General features: G+C 49.4%; 1 protein-coding gene across 1 annotated transcript in view; it reads right to left on the bottom strand.

Moving 5' to 3' along the window:
- DCHS1 (dachsous cadherin-related 1) overlaps positions 1 to 9483 on the bottom strand; it is a 76580-nt gene extending 67097 nt beyond the window's left edge. Inside the window, exon 1 of the mRNA XM_054202013.1 lies at positions 9352 to 9483. The gene's annotated coding sequence lies outside the window, so the exon portion shown is untranslated. The remainder of the gene's footprint in view (positions 1 to 9351) is intronic.
- Between the last annotated feature and the right edge of the window lie 68 nt (positions 9484 to 9551).

Below are 9551 nucleotides of genomic sequence, written 5' to 3' on the forward strand. Positions count from 1 at the left end.
TGGAGGGGTGGACCTGGTGACAGCAGCACAAAAAAAGCTGAATCCAGCACTGCTCTGAAGAGGAAAAGAGGGAAGGAAGCAGGGTAGGGGAAGAGGCAGCATTCCCCCACAACCTGACCCAATTCAAGCAACATGATCCATCAGGAGTTTAGACCTTGAGAAATGACAAATAAAGGCATCAAAGTCTCTGAAGGCCTCGGGACATAGAGACAGGGAGGCCATGAAGATGCCAGTGACAGATGCATTTTTTACAGAGGGCATTTCAGAAACAGCAGGAGAAGGCAAGGTGATGTTAAAATCAGCAACACGACCCGCTGAGTAAGCAGAAAAGATGGAAGGAAATATTAATCAAACTAAGGGGGGAGGGAAGGAAGTAGGAGCTCTTGCAATAGGGATGCAGGATTTAGATTTATATTTACAATGGGAAAGCAAAAACAAGGCAGAGAAATGATCTAGCAAAGGTAATGTGAACCACTAACAGATAAGGCTAACGAGATGGAGAATTAGCATCAGCAAGACAGGAGGAATAAAAAAGTATGAATGGCACATAAACAAGAACCCTCCCTCAAAGCATTTGAAAAATGCTGAGCAGATAATTTTCACAGCAGGACCCCAAAGCGCTGGACTGTACCAGGCCGCCCTGGAGGAAAAGAGCATGGTTGCAAGGCAAAGCATAAAAATGAAGACAGGAACATCTTCCACGCATCTGCAACATTCCCTGCCGGGTTATGAACAGCAGTAGCCCAAGCTGTACGTCAGTCCTTGGGACAGGTTAGAAGGGCAAGCCCAGAGTACCATTCTCCATAGTACAATGTCCTCTCAGGCAGAGTTGAGAGACGGGACAAAGGTGAGAAAAGCCTGTTGTGCTTCCATTTCTAATTGGTGTTTGCTTTACTCTGTTGCTCCGAGTCTGGCAGAGGGAGTCCTCTATTGGGAAGAGCTTCATCCTGGATCTTACTAAGAATTGGTCTCACCCTCCAACAAGAACCCCTTTCCCGTGGGGTGATAAGGGGCTCCATTCCTGCAGCCCCTTCTTGCTGTAATAGACTGGACCACGACTGCACTGTTCATCGTCTCCTGCAACTGCAGGCAGCCTGGCTGCTCGGCACTGATGGGAGATAATTAAAACCTTCCTTGGTACTGATTTCTCCACTCAGAATAGAAGGTGCCTCCCTCTCCATTATGAAACCCATCCCCAGCCCAAAACAAAGGCTAGAAGTTTCTGGCAAGTACAGATCTCACCACAAGAAAGCAGGGGCCAGCATAATTTATATTGTTTCCTCCCTTGCCATCTATGTGTGGGGCCCCAAAGTGATGACATCGTGGCCCAGATGCTGTAAACAAGGCCAAATTCATGGACCAGAGACTTCCTGGAGACTGGTTAGATGTCTGTGTTAGGTTATGAGTTCTTGGGAGCAGAGATAACAGCAAGATGAAGCTGAGAGAATGGGAAGTTGCAGAACTCGGGGTTAGGACACCAGAGAGATACTTTCCCTTGGCTAGTCCTGTTCATCTGAGCCTCTTAGGAGGAAACTGGTGAACGCAACTCTGGTTTTAACATCATGTAGATGGGGAATTCTAATTTGGGGAAAGCAGCACTGTGTCTGCTGGCAAACATGGCACTATAATACTGCTGATCCTTGAAACAGCAGGAAAATTCATAAAAAATAACGTCACCTGCCGGCAGAACACAGAAGGCATCACGTACCTGGGACCCTGACAAAATTTACTCACAGTCCAAATACAGATTGTACTTTGTTTTCTGCAAGGCCTGTTGTAGTTCCATACTGGTTAATTTTACAACCATTTAAAACTCTGTGTCTTCAATCTCTGAATATAGGAGAGACCTCAAATCAGAACTGCTTTCAACTTTTAACCAGAATGGGCTTGAAATGCTGATCCCAGAACACTGAGATTACGCCAGTAATCATTATACTAATGAAGTATACATATATAATACCTATCCTTCTTTTCAGTTGGACTAGATGTTTGTTGTAGGTCCCTTCACACAGAATCACAGAATCTTCATGGTTGGAAAGGACCCTTAAGATCATCGAGTCCAATCAAACAACCTACAATCTCTGCCACTAGAGCATGCCCTGAAGTGCCACATCTAGACGTTTCTTAAACACCTCCAGGGATGGTGACTCAACCACCTCCCTGGGCAGGCCGTTCCAGTGCCTGACCACTCTTGCAGTGAAGTAATTCTTCCTAATATCTAATCTAAACCTCCCCTGCCGCAGCTTCAGACCATTTCCTCTGGTCCTGTCATTATTCACCTGGGAGAAGAGGCCAACACCCACCTCTCTCCAACCTCCTTTCAGGGACTTGTGGAGGGCAATGAGGTCTCCCCTCAGCCTCCTCTTCTCCAAGCTAAACATGCCCAGCTCCCTCAGCCTCTCCTCATATGACCTGGTCTCCAGACCCCTCACCAGCCTGGTAGCTCTCCTCTGGACATGCTCCAGCACTTCAATGTCCCTCTTGTACAGAGGGGCCCAGAACTGAACACAGTACTCCAGGTGAGGCCTCACCAGTGCCGAGTACAGAGGCACCATCACTTCCCTGCTCCTGCTGGCCACGCTATTCCTCATACAAGCCAGAATGCTGTTGGCCTTCTTGGCCACCTGGGCACGCTGCTGGCTCATGTTAAGCTGGCCGGCCACCAGCACCCCCAGGTCCTTTTCTGCGGGGCAGCTTTCCAGCCACTCTTCCCCAAGCCCCTGGCGTTGCTTGGGGTTGTTGCGACCAAAATGCAGGACCCGGCCCTTGGCCTTATTAAACCTCATCCAATTGGCCTTGGCCCATCCATCCAGCCTGTCCAGGGCCCTCTGTAGAGCCTTCCTTCCCTCAAGCAGATCAACACTCCCACCTAGCTTGGTGTCATCTGCGAACTTACTGAGGGTGCACTCAATCCCCTCATCCAGATCATTGATAAAGATTTTAAACAAAACTGGCCCCAAAACTGAGCCCTGAGGGACACCACTGGTGACCAGCCGCCAAGAGGATTTCACCCCATCACAACTCTCTGGGCACGGCCATCCAGCCAGTTTTTAACCCAGCAAAGAGTACACTTGTCTATGCCACGATTCGCCAGCTTCTCCAGGAGAACGCTCTGGGGGACGGTGTCAAAGGCCTTACCAAAGTCCAGAGAGACAACGTCCACAGCCTTCCCCGCATCCAGCAGGCGGCTCACATGGTCATAGAAAGAGATCAGGTTGGTTAAGCAGGACCTCCCTTTCCTAAAGCCATGCTGGCTGGCCCTGATTCCGTGGCTGCCCTGCACTTGCCGTGAGAGCTCACTCAAGATGATCCTCTCCATGATCTTCCCTGGTACCGACGTCAGGCTCACAGGCCTCTAGTTCCCCGGATCCTCCTTCCGACCCTTCTTGTAGATGGGCGTCACATTAGCCACCCTCCAGTCATCTGGTACCTGCCCTGTTGACCAGGATTGTTGATAAATGATGGAGAGAGGCTTGGTGAGCTCTCCCGCCAGCTCCCTGAGTACTCTTGGGTGAATCCCATCTGGCCCCATAGACTTATGTACGTCTAGGTGCAGAAGCAGATCATCGACTCCTTCCTCCTGGATTATGGGTGGGTTGTTCTGCTCTCCATCCTTACCTTCCAGCTCAGGAGGCCGAACACCCTGGGGATAGCTGGCCTTACTATTGAAGGCGGAGGCAAAGAAGGCATTCAGTATCTCAGCCTTCTCCTCGTCCTTGGTTGCAACTTTCTCCCCAGCATCCAGTAAGGGATGGAGATTCTCCCTGGCTCTCTTTTCCAACTGAACTATTCTATGCTATGCTATGCTGTTGTCCTTTTTATGCACTCTTTTGGTCTAGCTATTTCATCAATCTGAGAACTCATATTCTATTGGTTATCTAATGGAATAAATCCTTTTATTCCTGCTCGCCAGGACACAGCCACCAATCTGTAACCGTGAACTGCTCTGTGGTTCTCCTAGAAACAACCCTGCTGGCTGACAATCATCTATTGTAAAATACACCAACAGAGTTTAAGTCAAAAGTTGAGGAATTGCTGCGCAGTTTAATCAGCTCTTCAATATACTGCTGACAAATGCCTTACACAGATCCCTTATCTATCTGTGATGTGCCAAAATTCTTTTTTTTTTTTTCCTCATGCTTGCCCTCTTGAAGGAATGAAATTTGGTCTTATCCTCATTTTACAGATGGGGAACTGAGACACAGATTTGAAGAGGAAACAGTATAAGAGCCAGGTTTTTTAAGGCTTTCAAGTCACCAAAGAAACTGTGAAACAGACAGTGTATAATTGTTGCACTTGGATAGAAGAACAAGGCAGGGTCTTTTTCTCTAAAATACAAAGGGAAGTCTGAGGAGGGAGGCTGGAGTCTGCTGATTAAAGCAGCTGGAGGAGAAGCACCCCCGTACATCAGTCCCCTAAACACAGGCAGAGAGGTTACTTTTGAAACTTCTTTCAATGGAAGCTAAAGGCTCCTATCTTGCTCATATTGCTTTGAAAAAAATCCACACTGGACAGTAACTCAAACTGGAGTTTGACCTGTTCAGAGAGAAAAAGCAAATTGAGATGATAAGATCTCTGAACAGCACAAACATAAGTGCAATACAGCATAAAGTGCCATATGAGTTTATCAGAAGTATCACGGGTGCTTTACCCCAATTCACGTTTATTCACAAAATGTAGGGAATCACTGAATGTAAATGCAACGGATGATACACTTGGTAATGTGTTACTTAAAATGCGGAAAGCAGCAGGTAGTACAGGAACTCTGTGGTGGGTACGAGATGAAGAGTGCCTCCCACCAAGCAGATGAAAGGCAGAGTGGGAGTCGGTATCACTTGATGTGAAGCGTATGAGCATCCATCTGCAAGGAGAAGACTTCAAGTCGTTTTTCGGAAGGGTCTGGTAGTTTTTCAGAAAGAGTTGATCATAGCTGTGCCTAAGGTCAAGCTCTTGCCCTTAAACGTGGAATGGACAACATCATTTAACGAAGTTCTGAATTATTAACGAGGAGATTTTAAAAGACCACAGTATTACGTGGGAATAAAACAGGTAAGCAAACCTCCTAGGATATCAACATATCTCCACTGGTGGTATTCCAAACAGACATTTAATTATCTCGCTCAGAAATGTATATTGGTTGCATAGTTAACGGCAATCATCACTCCCTCTTACAATGTGCGATCAACCCTTCCACTATTTTGCTTAGGGCTGATACTGTATTAAGCGTCCAACGGTTTCACAAGACATGTCATTTTCATCCTATAAATATCAGTGCACCGGTAATTCCCCAAGATCCTTTGGTCCAAGATCTCTGCAAAACAAAAACAAAAGGAAAACAAAACCCCACCTCAACATTCTTTGTCCTCACATCTCCTCAGCTGGTTCTTTTCACCCTCCTTGCTGATTCACAAATCTAAATCCATTGTAATACCAGTGCAAATGTTATCCCTCCAGGACAGTATTTTAGCCATATCCTTACCTCAGTTCCCCCTTCTCTACTGCCCAGTCTGTACAGGGCGGTAAAAAAACCGGTAAGTCCTCACAGGTGTTTCCTGCACTTCCTAGCTCCTGTGATAAGACACAGGATGATTGTTTCTGAACTCTACTTCCAACATCACTGCCATTAGTCTCTAAGGATATCTTCTAAATGTCCTTTCCATCACTCTTTTTGAAGGAGAAAAGATTCCACTGAACACCAAAGAATAAGAAAATCACAATATCTTCCTTGAAAAGTGATGGATAATATTTTTTTTCTTGAGATGTTTACATTCTTGCCAACGACTAGGAAGTCGGTTCCTGTGACTGTGTTTAAAGTGTTTGGACGGGGCTTTAAGCAACCTGATCCAGTGAAAGATGGTCATGGCAGGGATGGTGGACTAGGTGATCTTTAAAGGTCTCCTCCAAGTCAAACCATTCTGTGATCCTGTGATTGCATCTTGTTTTGTTAATGATAGCCTCTTTGATGGCACAGATGGATTTTCTGAAGTATTTAGGTTGGACGCTCACGACTTCCGTGTGCATATAAGACTTACAAGTTCTGTTCTTCTACATTTTGCTGCACTGGCCTTAGCCTGACAAGGCCTTGCCTTGTCATTGAGGCCTCTATGTGGTATTACATTACAATAAAACGATGGAGATCTGAGACTTATACCATATGTTCTCCTGGATCCAATTCTTACCACATTGTCCTAGATTGGCAGATGAAACTAGCCCTCCACTCTTGCAATGACTGGGAGCAACAGGACAATATCGGTAGCGTTAGAACCAAATATTTTGGGTTAGCAGTATTTTTAAGGCACAGTCCTACTGCTTAGCACAACACAGATCTGTGACCTTCTTATCATTCCTAGAACTGCTTCCCAGGCGCTGATAGAGAGACCGTGCTGCAGCTGACAACCTTCAGCACGCACCCAAGTGTTTAAGAAAGCAGAACAGGTAAGGGAAAATGCCTGTTGTAGATCAGAAGCACAGATTTTGTGTTGCTGAGCCAGCCCACAGAAAGACCGAAACTTCTTCGGCCCACCTTGTTTGGAGCCAGAGTCTCGATACTATGGATACAGAGGACTTCTGTGGGCACAATCCCTCCTGTTTTATCTCTTCTCTCATTTAACGGTGCTGGTGCCTCACCTTCCATGCTGGGCAGCCTGGCTGTGCTCCTCTCTCTGGAGCCCTCCCTGTTCCTCATCTGGGGCTCTCTGACGTCAGCCGTGAGGTCAGGCAGACAGGGACACGCCTGTCCCTTGCCCACTCCCAAACACAAAAGACTATAGATAGCTGCTGCAGCAAATGCTTTTCATTACGTACCCCCCTCTCCTCAGACCGCCCGCCCGGCTGGGGGTGGGAGCAGCATGGGGCCCCTAGATGCCTGTGCTGCTCCGCTATGTGTTTTCTGTTATTTGGGGTGAGTTGTGCATTCCTCACAAGCTTTGAATGTGGTACAGAGCCCCGGGGGAACCCTCAGAGGAGTGGGAGGAGAAAGCGGGCAGGGGAAGCTTGGCCATCACCCCAGGGAAGAGGCACGTCCTCCCTGTGTCAGCCTGAAGATGTCCAAACCAGGGGGAAGTGACAGGTTTATGACAGCACACTCTTCACACACAGCATCCACCCCCCCCCCCCCCAGAAACGTATTTAAAAGCTTTCTACTTCCCACTAGCACAACTTGCTTAGCCAGCCTTAGTCTGGCAAAGCACAGACCAAGGGGTGATAAATCTGTCCGCGTGTACACTTGGAGTCAGTGCCAGAAAAGTAAAGGAACAATTTCAGATTAAGACTAACTGCGAATCAAGAATAAATGGATATAAATTGGCCATTAATACAGGCAACATGAAATCTGGAGGAGACTTCTAGGTATTACAGCAATCAGGCTCCAAAACGTCCTTCCAAACTAGGAAGGATATAGAAGCAAAATTCCCATTTGCTTCTAAACTAGAGCCTGATAAAATGACGAGTGATTACAGGATTTTCTACCTGTGACAGCAAGGGTTTGGGCACACAGACCCAAGGATGGCTGCACACCACCTTCTCATCCTTCACCAAGGAAATCTGACAGAAAGACTCCCTCCCCAGAGCACACGTGGTGCTGAGGACAGGAAACTAATCTCCCAGCTCCCTGATTCCCCCAAAACCACCAGCTATTTGGGTCTGTGTTCTTGTGTTAAACCCACGATGCCCGGATCGTGTTTCAGAGTCAGGTCACAGAGCTTGCACAGAAGATTGTTACGGGTATAGAAACGTGGGACTGGAAGGGACTTCCTGGGATGGCTGGATGCAGTGAGTTCAGTGGCCACTCCCCAACTTGCTGACACGTGTTTTGTTCCATCATAATTCTCAGGCTGCTAGCATAATTGGAAATCCTGCAGGATCCGAAGTGCCAGCAGGACGGGCTAGCATTCCCTGTTAAGTCTTAACCTGTAACTAAATTAAAACATTTCCAGGCCTGAGAGATGTGACAAGATCAACAAATTGATGAAGAGCTAGGAAAAGGGAGCCTGGAGGAAAAGGAAGCCTTGATCTCCGCAGAAATTGCGCGCACAACTAGAACACAAATAGAAATACAGGAGCTACCATAACGTACTGTATCCTGCGCCATAACTGCCGCAGCTAGGACTAGCTACTTCAGGCATGCCAGCGATCACCTAAAAGGCAACACTAATAAAATACACCTCAGAGAAAAACTTTCTTGTTGTTGTTGATAAAATGCTAGCACTGGGCTAAGGATTGAGCTTTACGGGTCCCAGTTAGAAATATGCATATTGAGTATTCTCTATAAAAGTGACATTTTGAGATTGTAACTTATTTAATGCACAATATACTAATTTGTGGAGTGCAAGATGTGTAGAGACACTAAATGGGACAGTAAGCGTAGTACTCGTGACCTCTTACATAGCTCAGGCTACCACCGCTCCTCTACAATCCCTAGTACAAATCCTAAAGAGAAACAACATGAAACACCTCTACCACAGATGCTCCCATGGCTCTGCCTGTTCGTCCTCAACACTGCCAGTTTTTCCCAAAATGCATGAGGCCACCAGTGCCAGCTCTACTCTCAACCGCAGCAGCAGGAGCAGGGCATGGGCAGAACCACCGTGGGTCCTGCTGCAGAGCTCTGCTCACCGCCGCTGGGCTCTGCACCCCACCAGGGGACTGCACCGTTCCCCAAGGCAGCTCCACACCCTGCCTGGGAGATGGGCACCCTGTCCTGGTTGACAGAATCACAGAATGGCTTGGGTGGGAAGGGACCTTAAAGGCCACCCAGTGCCACCCCCTGCCCTGGGCAGGGACACCTCCCACCAGCCCAGCTTGCTCCAAGCCCCGGCCAACCTGGCCTTGAACCCCTCCAGGGATGGGGCAGCCACAGCTTCTCTGGGCAACCTGGGCCAGGGGCTCACCGCCCTCACAGCCAAGAATTTCTGCCCGAGATCTCAGCACAATCTCCCCTCTTGCAGTGGAATACCCTTCCCCCTCGTCCCGTGGCTCCCCTCCCGCATCCAGAGTCCCTCCCCAGCTTTCCTGGAGCCCCTTGAGGGACTGGAAGGGGCTCCAAGGTCTCCGCGGAGCCTTCTCTTCTCCAGGCTGAACCCCCCCAACTCTCTCAGCCCGTCCTCCCAGCAGAGGGGCTCCAGCCCTCCCAGCATCTCCGGGGCCTCCTCTGGCCCCGCTCCAGCAGCTCCGTGTCTCTCCTGTGCTGAGGCCCCAGAGCTGGAGGCAGCACTGCAGGGGGGTCTCATGCCGCAGAGGTGTCCATCCTGCCCGGGCAGCTCCGCACCCTGTCCCGGGAGATGGGGACCGCGTCCCCGGCAGCCCCGCGCCCCGCTCCTGACGCGGCCCTTCTCCCCCCGCCCCTCCGCTTACCGCGCAGAGGCTGCCCGTTGCCATGGCGACGTGCTCCCGGCCCTCCCTCGCTAGCGGACCCGGGTTCGGGACTGCGCTCGCGGCTCCGCCGGGTGCGGCGGCAGCGGCAGCGCTGGCAGCGGGGCGGCCCAGCCGGGACCCCGGGACCGGGCTCCCACGCGGGGGCGGCCGGTCCGGGCCCGTCGCCCGGGGGCGGGACC

The sequence above is a fragment of the Rissa tridactyla genome, chromosome 1, assembly GCF_028500815.1.
Source record: "Rissa tridactyla isolate bRisTri1 chromosome 1, bRisTri1.patW.cur.20221130, whole genome shotgun sequence".
Lineage (NCBI taxonomy): Eukaryota > Metazoa > Chordata > Aves > Charadriiformes > Laridae > Rissa > Rissa tridactyla.